This window comes from Cupressus sempervirens, chromosome 11 (assembly GCF_028749045.1).
Source record: "Cupressus sempervirens isolate cs-2001-9-10 chromosome 11, ASM2874904v1, whole genome shotgun sequence".
Classification (NCBI taxonomy): Eukaryota; Viridiplantae; Streptophyta; class Pinopsida; order Cupressales; family Cupressaceae; genus Cupressus; species Cupressus sempervirens.
Window position 1 is genome coordinate 68,721,309 of NC_143128.1, and position 13,432 is coordinate 68,734,740.

Below are 13,432 nucleotides of genomic sequence, written 5' to 3' on the forward strand. Positions count from 1 at the left end.
AATCCTCCCTGATTGTAACCTTGTAGCATCAGAATCTCTCTTATTTTGGGAATGTAAAATCTCAAACTTGTTTCCATGAACAATGTCCCATGATCTTCTTCATATTTGTTTATTAGTAGTCAGAGCCTTGGTGCACTTTCCATCATTATCTGATTCGAGATTCCCTTCCATGGAAGTTGCATGTGTGAAAATTCACTAGCAATGTATCCATTCAATTTCCTTACCCAATATCTACTTAGAAGCATTGCATATCATTCAAAAATATCCACAAGCATTATATGAATACAGCTTTGAACACATCGATCTAATGGCAATTTCATATGAATATTATTTTATTCTCCCAAAATTGGGACCTCTGTCTTGTCCATTTGTTTTAGCTTCTTATTATTTTGTGGTGAGACTAACCCTAACTTTCCACATATATTCAAAGCCATTATATTACTTGACGCACCGAAACCAATCCATCAATTATGCATTATTTTTCCAAAAGTTATGATTGATACCAAGAAAGAAGCAAGCTCAAATTTCCCTTTATAGAAAACCATAGGCTTTTATGCTCTTGGACTGAATACTTCATTGTTCTGTAAAGTATTACTTCAACTCTACATAGTTATCGCTTGTTCCACCAAAGAAGCATAACCTTTGACTATTTCATGTGGAGTATCATGCTAGGAGATTCCTTGGTTTTAATTTTTTGATCACTAGGAGAACTTTTCACCATTCCAATAAAACTTGAAGGTGATCAAAGAATTTCAAGTGCATATGGAGGCACATCCTCAACCATATTAGTGTTTTGTGCAAAACTAGATTACTAGGCATTTGGTGCTGAGAAATAATCTTAGAAGGAGCACCATTTAAGTTTCCCAATAATGTATCTTTGATTGTAGGAATTTTCATTAATTTGCATAATGACATACTCACATTTATTTTCTTAAATTCCTCTAGTACATAAGACAATTATTTCTTGAGTTCCTCTCTAGGAGGAATTTCCTTTTTTCTAGTTCTAGTTTCTCTTTTTGTCTTTGTTCTCCTTGTTGTGTGAAGGATTGTACTTTAGGTCGCCGCTTCACATTTGCAAAGCATTTGTCATGGAAGATTGTTCTTTGTCTCCTTGTAGATTAACAATCTATTGATGCTCAAGTCAGTCTTTGAAAGGTGTAATGCCCACCCATAGTTTGCTTTCCTGTTATATTTACCAAACTATTTTATGCCTATTTCATGCATGTATTGGTTTCAACGATATTTTAATTTACAATTATATGATATTATTTCACGACTTGGATTACATGTATATCAATAAAAACTATTGTTGCATTAATGATGCTTTAATGGTTCTTAGTTAGTAAATGTGGTTGCTCTCATGATGATATCAAATGATGAGTATTTTATATTCTCAGTCATGATTTTAACTAAAAGAGGGGTAAAAATTTTATTGAATATCAAAGAGAGCTTAACAACACAAGAAACAAAGAGAACTACATAGCTTTATCTTGGTCCACAAGTTGATCCAGCATCTGAGATAAATCAAGGGGAAGCATCCTAGGATCAAAAATGTTCCAAGTCAGGCCCTGCTTAGAGGCCCATTTAGCTAGACAATCAGCCACACCATTCCACTCACGAGGGATATGCATAAAGGACACAGAATCCAAAGAATTGCATAACTGAATGATCTATTGAATAACCAGAGCCAAATGCCAATCCACATGCACAAGGTTCCTATTATGCAATAAATTCACAACCACCTGCGAGTCAGTCTCACAGATGATTCTTTTCCAGCCACGTAGACAACATTGTTCCACTGCAACCAAGATAACCAGGGCTTCCATGAGGTTATTAGTATTCTTAGTGATGATTTTTCTATATTTGAATATGTGATTATTTGTACTCAAGACTTATTATATTACTTACCCCATATTTGCATGTGTATGGTGCATGTTTGTTTTAGTTTTATGTCTAATGTGTCTAATGTGGTTAAAGGAGGGAGTCGTAGTTACCTTTTAGTTGGGATCTACACAATTTACCACTCCCCACCATTGTCTGTTTAGCTTAGATATATATGTATGGATACATGCTCATCTTTTACACAAACTATAGGTATCTGGCATCGACTTCCCTAAATTATTAGAATGAACGTGCCTTATTACAATAAATCAATGATAAGAATGGGGAGATAATGTTCAAGTTCAATCCTAGCCATAGCTTAATTACTTCTCTTGAGAAGGAGGACACGTATTTCACTTTCCACCTTTTTTTAATCCCATGAGTTTATCTTTGTCCATGTTGTTTATTTTTGAGCTTTGGTTAGTTTTGGTAATGTTGTGTTTTATGTGGATTTCACTATGAGATTTATTTGATAAATGATTTAGTTATATATTTGGGTTAATCATATAATATTGTTAATTATTAAATATTATTTGATTAAAAAATATCAGAATATAAGAATATTTAATTAATTAAAAACTAATTAAATATGTACTTTAATTTAAAACTCTCCATTTAGAAGTCTAAATTAAGAAATTGGTTAAAGAGAAATTAGAAATTAGAAATTAATTAAATTTGAGCTTTAGTTTAAAAGACTTAATTTAAAGGTCTAATTAAAATAGTTGGATAAAACTAGAATTAAAATCTTAAAAATTCAAAGATTTAATATTGCTTTATTATAATTATCTAATTATTAGTAATTAAATTAGAGTTACATTTAAATAATGATCTTTAACTATTATTATTAATTTAAATAATAAACTACGCATTAAATAGTGCTTACACTATTAATAAAGAGGAGGAAAGGAAAATAAAAGAATATTTTATTTTAAAAAATTCCTTAAGTGTGTATGAAAAGATTAAATAATAAAAATTTACTTTAAGGAGAGACCTTTGCATGTTCAGAAATTTGAAACCCTAGGTAGAGTTAAACTCTTTATTAAGAGATTCGAGCTTATTTCTACACACATAGGTTTTAGGAGCAAAATTTAGAATTGGATCAAAATATTTCTTGAAAGTTTTAAAGGGTTTGGATTTGCATGCATTCACAGATTATCTCAAATTTTCGCTGTGGTTTTGAGGCATGGTTTGAAAACCCAATGTAGAATTTTATTGAAAGATTTGTTTACTTCATCTCTTCCTGGGTGCTTGCATAATGCTCATTAATTTATTGTATTCATTTTGGTTGAAGAATTGAGTTATAGATTTAAAAAAGGAAAACTTATTAATCAAGAAAACGTTAGTGGGAAACTATAGAAAAATTTAGAAAATTATTATGACTGTATTCTTTTAAAACCCTTTTTAATTCAATTATAGAATATCGGAAGAAAACAACAAATTGAACAGTTATGGCTTGAACTTAAAATTTGTCATGTGATTATCATTAGTTTTCTAAATAAAGATAAATATTCTTCTTATATCTAAAATAATTTGGTTGTAAAATTTATTAGAAAAGCAAAAGATTAATTGAGAGGAAAGCATGGTGTAACTAAACTTATGCATGCATGTGAAAACAAATGTACTAAAGATAGAAAACTAAGTATAGTATGGTTGCATGATTTGAGAGATCAAATGCATGCAAAAATAATTGTATATTTATTTTTATTTAAAATTTATATAATATAGTTTTCAAATTTATTTATTATTATTTTAAAAAATTTAATGATTATTTATTAATTCTAAAAATTCAATTTTTTGATTTATCTATTAAAAAATTGTTTGGTATTATTTATTAATTCCAAAAATCTATATTTATATTTATATTGAAAAAGTTTAAACAACAATAAAGATATATTTGAAAAAATAAAATTATTATTATATATTAATTTCAAAAATAAAAATAATAGTACTCATTTATTTATAAATTGGATGTTCGTATTAAAGAATCTTTAAGTTTAGTTATACTATTAGTTGCATATGAATAATTTTATATTTATTAATGCAAGTGGGACGTTAATAAATAAATAATTGTAATTTAGTAATATTTTAAGAGAAGATATAGTGGAGTTCACTATATGATCATCTACTTATGAATATTTAATATTATGAGAGAAATTGTAGATAACTTAATTATAGTCATAATTTCAAGTTTGTGTTTTATCGAGTTACATTATGAATTAAAGAAAATATTAATATTAATATTAGACTTAAATTAGAAGTCAACTATATTTTAGAAATGAAATTGATATTAAGATTTAATCTAATAATATACATTTATATTATTAATTAAATAATTCATGATTTAAGATTATTTAAATTAATAATATGATAATATTGCATGATTGATAACCTTTATCCAATTACGAAACGATTATAAAATGAAAACATGAATTTGACCCATATCAACTTTTATGGAATTATATTGAAAATTTAAAAATATTAAATTAAACAAAAAGCACTAAATGACTACACTTGTTTTAAATGCATGTCGAGATGTCATGTTTTATTTTGTGGTGGGTTTGGGGAAAACCTAGTAGTTTGACCAAATAGGCATGTATACCATAGGCTTGGGAAATAGTTGTTTTTATGATGCTTTCATGTGATATTATTTTGTCACGATTATTTTATTCCCAACAAATGTGCTACATCAACATGTTTTTAGAATGAGATTGAGTTCTTTTTTATAAACTTGTATACTATGATTTATCTATTAGGTGCTTTCCAGTTGCTTGCATAGGACTGAGGTGAATATTGTGATTTCTCTATTGGTACTTTTCAGTCTCTTGTATAGGGCTGAGGTGAATATTGTGATTGATATATTAGGTTCTTTCAAGTTCCTTGTATAGGATTGAGGTGAATATTGTGATTTATCTATAAGTGCTTTCCAATTGCTTGTATAGGATTGAGATGAATATTGTGATTTTATGAAATATACTTTATCTATGTGTATGATGAGAAGTGTCTTGCAATGGAGGCCGAAGCCCTAAAGAGGATGCCTAGGTAACCCATTGCAAGTTGTATTAATAAGTGATAACATTTCATTAAATGGGTTAAAATGAATTAACAATAGTCAGTGTTTTACCTTGCCCATGCCTCAAGTGCTAGTACAAGGTAGGATGGGAGTAGAAAGGATGTTTGGTTGCGACCTTGCCTTGTCTGTAAGAAATTATACTAATGTTGCATAGAGTCATTAGGGGACCAAAGTCTAGAGGGGTTGCTAGGGTAACTTTAGAGTTGGCTCATGTGATGACACCTACCCACATGCATATTAGGTTTCCTATGTGTCTTTGTTGCCTCTATGATTAGAAGTTACTTCTGTACTTGGTACCTTTGAGATAGATTGTTATATGGATTCCTTGCCTAGGATTATTTTATGATTTGATTATCTATGTGTAGATCGTACTTTATCTCTCCTGTACAATAGGAGTGGGAGCCTGATTAGGTGACCACACGGTTGAGAGGTAGTGTCTTCTTACCATCTGGGTTCCTCTCAAATTGACTTCTATTCAGATGATATATATATATATATATATATATACATACATATATATATATATATATACATATATACATATATATATTTATACATATACATATATACATATATACATATATATATTTATACATATACATATATACATATATATATATATGTATATACATATATACATATATATATATACATACATATATATACATATATACATATATATACATATACATATATATACATATATACATATATATATATATATATGTATACATACATATATATACATATATACATATATATACATATACATATATATACATATACATATATATATATATATATATATATGTTTACGTGTATCTTGTATTTGGATGTACTTGTTTCTATTCTTGCATACTCTATAACATGTGTAGTGGATGTTATTCATTAGATGTATTTATGATTTTTGTTATGAGATTAATTCATTAGATGTATTTATGATTTTTGTTATGAGATTATGTATGTTTTATTTCTTAAAGTCATGACATGTACTTAAGACTTAAACTAATTATTATAAATTTCTTAAATGTAACTCAACACGAAGGAACCCTTGAGAAATTAAATTTTTATTTGTACTTGCTTACGTGTACTTGATGTGTATGTGTATATTTCTTTTGCATTGTTACTTTGATGTTGTCTAAACCTTTTTTTTCTTTTAAATAGTTCACTAAACTTTGTAACATGTTAGATCTATTTCTTTTGGGTTCTCGAGCGGGCTGTTGCAAAAGGACCTAGAATATTGCTCGAATTGGGATGTGGAAAAGCTGTGAAATTATTAAGAAGAGCTAATGTTGCCAATGACTTATCATTTTGATAATTCCTTTATTATATCTTTGTCGAAGCATTACCAAATGTCTAGTGCAAATCTTTTACTTCACTCATTACTTCAACTAGGATACTATTTCGGAGTGGAGGGAAGAAAATCTCATCCCTATGCAAGGATTCATTTGGGTACATAGGTGGGGGTTAATTTTCTAGTGGAATCTGATATTGTGCCACCTCTACAAGACCATTTGCGAATGTAGGTGGGAAATTGTTATTAACTTGTATCAACAAGTAATCCTAAGAATCAGGAGGAGGAATTAAAATCATCAAAAGACACACTTTATATCTTGGCACAAGTACAACCTCATACCCTAAGGGGGTTCTTAAGTGTGCCAATGTTGCTCACTTCTACCTTGAAAATATCAGCAGCTCTTTGAAATTCTTCACGATATAACTTAGAGTGTTGATATGTCTCATGTAACATACACCATCTAGAAAGTGTTGCTTTTGCTAAGAGAACTTTATTAGTCAGATGACTTTCAAAATCTAGAGGATTGTCCAAGCGTGAAGGTGCACCTCTATTATTTGGATTTTTGTTCCACAATCTTCTTCGATATCCTTGATTATTATTATGATATCCAGATTTCTTATCTTTATGACCTTTATAATTATTTGGGTATCCTTGATTATTTTTGTGATATCGTAATTGTGTCCATGATTGTTATCATTATGTATCAAAGGATTTTCTTAATATTCTTGGTTGTTACCTTGATGTGACTGGTAATTCTTTTGTGAGTTTTGTAATTGACTATTCTCATGCTTGAGATGGATAACCTTAGTGAACAACTTTTTCACTTATTCAATCAAATCTTTCATCTCGTCCCTTCTTGAGTCCTTGTAGAAGTTCTCATGCTTTGAAGATAAACAAAATGTATGGGCATCACTTGAGACATTAGAACGTCAAAATGTAACACCAACTAATTTAGGGGAGTAGGAATAGGATTGTGGCAAGAGCACAATTTAGTGTTCCTTGATTCAACATATTTGCATTTCCAAAGTAATTAGGTGCTCCATTTGCAAATGTTGTTGATTGTAATCTAACTCTCTCGACCTCAATATATACTTGAATCAATCTTGTAGGATTTAAATGAGTTTTTTGAACAAACATGGACGTGACACAATCCAAGGCTAAATAGTAAATAGGTTGGGCATCATCACCTATGCAAAAAATATCTTGCAATCTTGAATACGCCCTCTAAAATCAATTATTGAAAGCATAGACTGGTTCACATTCTTGTCTCCTTATCTTGATGAATTTCCTATATATTTCAAAAGGGTATGATAGCAATCTAAACTTCCTGAGGAATGCATCCTTCAACTCTTCCCAACTTTATTTTGAATTTGAGATTAATTTGACATACCAATAAATGCCTCTTGGCCCAATGAATAGGGAAACAATTTGCAAGTGACATCATATTCTTGAACATTTCAATTTTGAAGGACATCCTCAAAAAACTGAATGTGCTCATCAATAGTAAGTTTTCCATCATTCACAAAGAATTTAGAACAAAATCTTTTAGCATTATTTGGCATATTGTGGTAAACGAAAATTGTTGCAAGAGGTGATGCATTCTATAGATGACATTATTGTTGTTGGGCCATCATTGGAACTTGTTGAATGGTTGGAGGTGCAATAGCTTGTATAGGTATTTGCACAAATAGTTTTTGAATTTTCATAGCTCCTTGTAGAACTTCTCCTTTGATCGATCATTATTGTGTGTGATAGTTGCCTTGCATTTGATGTTGAAGTGGTAAAAGCTGGAATATTCTTGTAAGATTGGCTAAACTAGGTGAATTTTAACTTGTAGATGATATATTTTGCCTTGTCTAGGCTTTGGATCAAAATTCAATTTTGTCCTTTTGCTCCCACAGTGGATCTTAGGATTGTTTAAAGTACCTCAGGCGAGATTGAATTAATAAACTCCACTATGCAAAACTTCTTTTGAATCTTTCAAATAATGTGTAGCCCTCCTAGCACTATTTTATGTTGATGTGTGTTTTATGACCAAATAGTAGAAACAAATACTAAGGTATCTTATCCTCTCTTGAACAAATTCTCATATACACTAAGATTATGAGAAGATCATACGATAACTCCAAGGTTCCTTCAATATCAGGTCATGAAGGTGTATAATCTTGGTGGTTGATGTGATTTGTTGATGATCACAATGGGCCTTATGTATGTGTGCTCATATTCTTTTCAAGTCACATTAGATGTAGTAGCTATCAAAAGATTTTTGCAATGAAGTACTTTTTTGGGGATTTTCATGAAATATACAGAAATGAAAGGGGAAAGGTCTTAGAAATTATATTTTGCTCCTAAGGATAGTGACACCAATAGATTGATACTTTGGTGGACAAATTCCATATTTTTACCTAGCTCCACTTTGCCAAGTTATACTATGACTATGTGTGAATTGGTACAATCTAGAAGGGTTTGTGCGAATGATCTTCATACCACCACATACACCATTTTAATTAACAACATATGTGAATGATAGAATTTAAGCATGTGCATGAATTGGGTTCAAGCTAACTTTGCACAACAATTTAGAATCACTAAAATATCATAAGTAGGAACCAAAGGAACTCATCAAAACACCATGATATTTCCATTGCAATCACAACATTGTATCTAAAATGTCTTTATCTAACGAGGGAATTTAGAGAAAAATCATGTACAAAAACACATCAAGTAATCACCAAACTCCAAAAGATAGCTTTAGTCAGTTAATGTCAATGAAGTTTCATTATTTAAAGGAGTATTGGACTAGCTTTTTTAGGTAGTATCTGAAGAAGGGGCTTTCGGTCTTATAGACTTGCATCCTTCCTCCATCTTTTTAGCATTCTTCAAGTGCTTGCCCTATGGGATGCCTACCATATTGGACCCGAACCAGAGTCATTCTCGACTGTTAGGTTAATGAAAACTTTAATTTCTTAGTGGCTTATAGCAACAATCTCAAAATTTGTTTAGGGGCTTGCTTAGATTCTTGGTGGGTCTACTTTTTTCGTTTGTCTTTGAAGTGTTTTTTGGTTTCATCTATGTTGGTTGTTTGTTGTTTGTTGTTTGTTGGGTGGTTTGCTAGTTGTTTGTGGTCCGACAATGTTTCAAAACTTTGATGCTATTTTAAATATCTTTATGTAATATTTTGTTTAGGGTTTTGAGTCCCTTCCAAAACTTATTTTACCATAATCCAAAAACAATCTTAAAATCTTCCCCTTCAACAAATGAGAAGTTAGGACTTTATATAGGTCCTCAAATACAATGGGTGGCCCAGATTGAAGCAATAATTGATGGCATAGATTTTTGCACCTCAGTAATAATTACGGTTAGGGAATAGAAAGGAATTTACATTAATGAAATGTGTGTTACATAACCCAATCATGAAGAAGATACCATCTTAGTGGGTAATAAATGTCCACCATTACATGTTCATCTAGTAGTAGAGTGGAGTGAAATGAATGCCCACTATGCATTAAATGCATCTACTCCCCTTAATGAATTATTCTTAATTTCCTTCCTTAAATGTGTTGACTTTGACTTGAAAAACCCTGATTAGCTAGTAATGATGGTTGGGTGTCATGTTAGCATGTTGGGTGCCATGTAAGCTTGGGTTTTTTCTTGAATGCATCATTTTAAAACACAATTACAAGTTTGAATAACCCCACATACAATTTCCTTGAATAATTAAATCTTCCCATGTACTAGCTTCAGATTTATCTTCTTGAAATGGATTTGAAATCTGTGTTTATGATTATGTTGTTAGAAATAGGCAATACTAATTGGGATTGAATTAGTCTTGCAACACATTTACACCAATTCTATATTTCAAAATTTAACCATGTGTATCCATAAATAACAATATGGAAAAGTAAGGCACATAACAATAAAAAAAATCATAACACCATAATTTATTTTCGAGGAAATTGTGCCCAAGGGAAAACCCCAGTGTGGATGGTATCCACAACTATGTACTAACATGAAAGTTCATTGTCAGGAGTTTTGACCTTATTAGGAGTCATTACAAACCATACTCCCCTCATAGCTTCTACTTTTTATTTTCACTAATATACTCTCTCTTTGACATCAATGGCAAAGGTGAGAACAAAAAGATACTAAATACAAGTTCAAAAACTTGGTTCTCCCAAAAAAATTTACACAAAAATAAGAATATCTACATAATTTCTTTTTAATGTTGCAAAACAAATATCCAATACCTTCTTCATGTTCTCAACAACTTGTATCTCTCCACAAATGTCACATGTTATCTTTGTTGCATGAAGGTTTGATGTTTCATATATCTTCTTAGATGTCTCCAACAGGTCTAATTGCTTCTACATGAGATCTAAATTACATGATAACAATCTTAATAGTATAATTTTTTTTGTAAAACTCTCTCTCTCTCTTTCCCTTCGAAGCACATTGATTACTTCAAATGCCTTGCTCACTAATTGTCAATTTCTACAACACTCTAATTAGACTTTGCAAAATCTTTCGCAAACATTTTTAACTTAGTTTATTCTTCCTTAATGCCCTTGTCAACATCTTTCACATACTTGACATAATTTGTACAAATAATATACAACTATTTACCTTCATCCACACACTTCCTAATATCCTTAGTGCTCTCATCAATAACTTTTACATCATTTACAATGTTTGCACATATATACTTTCAAAAATTTCTCTATAACATACTCTTGTTCTTCCTTATCCTTGGAAGATTCCTCCAACAAAGTGAAATGAGTGTCAAAATCATCAAGTATGATGCTCAAATTTTCATTATAATTACTTTCAAATGTCCTCTACTTAGGTAGTGTCTTCTATAATCTATCCAATACTTTTCCTAAGATCCTCACATGTTTCTGTCTTATTTACATATCTCTACTTAGCTTTGACAAAAGCCATCAATGGTATCTTCATAAGTGCATCTTTTTCCAAGTCACCATATTTATCCATACTTGCAATCTCTCTACTTACATCACTTACCAACAATATTTGCATGGATGAAGTAAGAGTTATTGTTACAGTGTCTAATATATTATCCTTTACCTCTAATGTAGTTGCGACATTCTCTTGAGTTATTATGCGATGATCAGAAGGTGTGCCTATGGAATGTCACCTTGATTATCTGCATCTATAATGATGAATGAAGGTTTTCTTTCATTGATCATCATTCTAAACTCTTCCTTGGTTATGACATCTTCTCTTTCCTTCTTTTCTTTTCCTTTTCTTCATCCTTTTTCCTCTATGATTTATTTTTCCTCTATAGTAGCTTCCATCATAGTATCTTCGACCTCATTATTTGACACAAAATAATCCACCAAAGTTTATTGTTCTTGTTCATTTTCTTTCGGTGTGGCATCAAGTGTGATGGGTACTCTTGAAGCAAAGAAATTTGGTGAAATACTCTTCATAAGGCTATGATAGCCAATAAGGTTGATGAGGAGGGCTCAGTGCTTGGCACTATTTCCCCTTTGTTAAGTGCAATAATCTTCTATTTTTCCTTCCATACTTTACCATTACCAAAATTGTTTTCCTTTACAAACATCTCAATTATGTTCTCATACTAAATTACATTAGTACTATTATTTCTTTTTCTAGTATACTTGTTCCTTTTAATAGTAGGAGTTTTCATATTGTTTACAAACTCGTTGAATCTGCAATATCTAGTTGTGTGTCTCAAATTATTGCAATTTTAAGATGTCACACCATAGTTTCCATACCTATGTCCTTTCTAATTCACTTGCAATTTGCAATATTTGGCAATACGTCCAAAATTATTACACGTGTAGCATGTGACATCATTAGATATAACATTCTTGATTCTCAAAGGTCTTCTTGTAGTCATTTGATCTTTCATTTGCTCTTCCATTAGATTGTTGATTGGATCTTTACCATTCATGTGATTTATGTTCATAAAGCCAACAATTGAAATAATACCCAATAAATGGTTTAGTATATGCATTAACTTTACAATCTTGCTTCATATGTCCATAGTTGTTGCATGGATACAATTTTCCTTTGAATAGTCTCTTGTGTTCTTTAGGTTCTTCAGTATGATCTGGTTATTGATTAAGATTTTGCATAACTATGTTTTCATATTTCTTAAAACATTCACCTTCAACATATCCAATTCGTGTCATGTGTCCTTAGGCTTCTATTACATCAGTTTCTCATGGAGTTTTTCAATACTTGAATATAAATTTTCAAGATATAACTTAGTCTCAACAAGATCTCCTTTGAAATTAGTGTATTTCTCAAGTTCTTTATACTTAAGCTTTGAATCTTCAAGTTTAGATTTTACCTTTCCAAGATGAGTGCACAAATTTTTGCATTCATTAACTTTACCTTTTAGACCTTGTTCAAGATTTTGCTTCTTAGATTTGTCTTCTTCAACTTACTTAGCCAATTGAAGTGGTGTAACTTCAAGTTCATGTTTGAATGTCTAATTTTCCTTAATGAGGTTAGCAATCAAATCTCATTCATCATCTGATTTAGGCTCCTTGATCTATTCAGCTATTTGTTTTCTCTTTACCCTTGAAAAGTCAATCTGATCTTTGAGTTTCTTAATGTAGTCATGTGCATCTTTGAGCTTCATCATTAGTCTTTCTTCTTCTTCATTAGGATTGTCTACATCTTACAAGTGTTGTTTCAAACTTGTCTTCCTAATCATCTATATCCATTAGGATTCTTCTGAAGTTTGTGAAACTTTTTTTTTGACTAACTAGGCTTTGATACTAATGATTAAACATAGGCAATATTGAGAGGGAGGGGCAAGGAGGTGAGTCGGTATTGCAACACTTTTACACCAACTATATATTTCAAAACTTAATCATATGTATCTACGCATAACAATATTGAACAATAAGGCACATAACAATGAGGAATTCATAGGATCATGATTTATTTTTGAGGAAACCCTAGCCAAGGGAGAACCCTGGTGGGAATGGTACCCCCAACTAAGTACTAATATGAAATTTCTTTCTTAGCAATTTTGACCTTATTAGGACTCATTGCATAGATTTACTACATTTGTCCATTTAAGAGGACTAGACCTTGTTAGAGATCTCAACTCTGTTGGGAGTTGTATTACAATCGAAGCTCACTTCTCAATAATGATATATAATCAATAGAATGAGTAATAGATACAA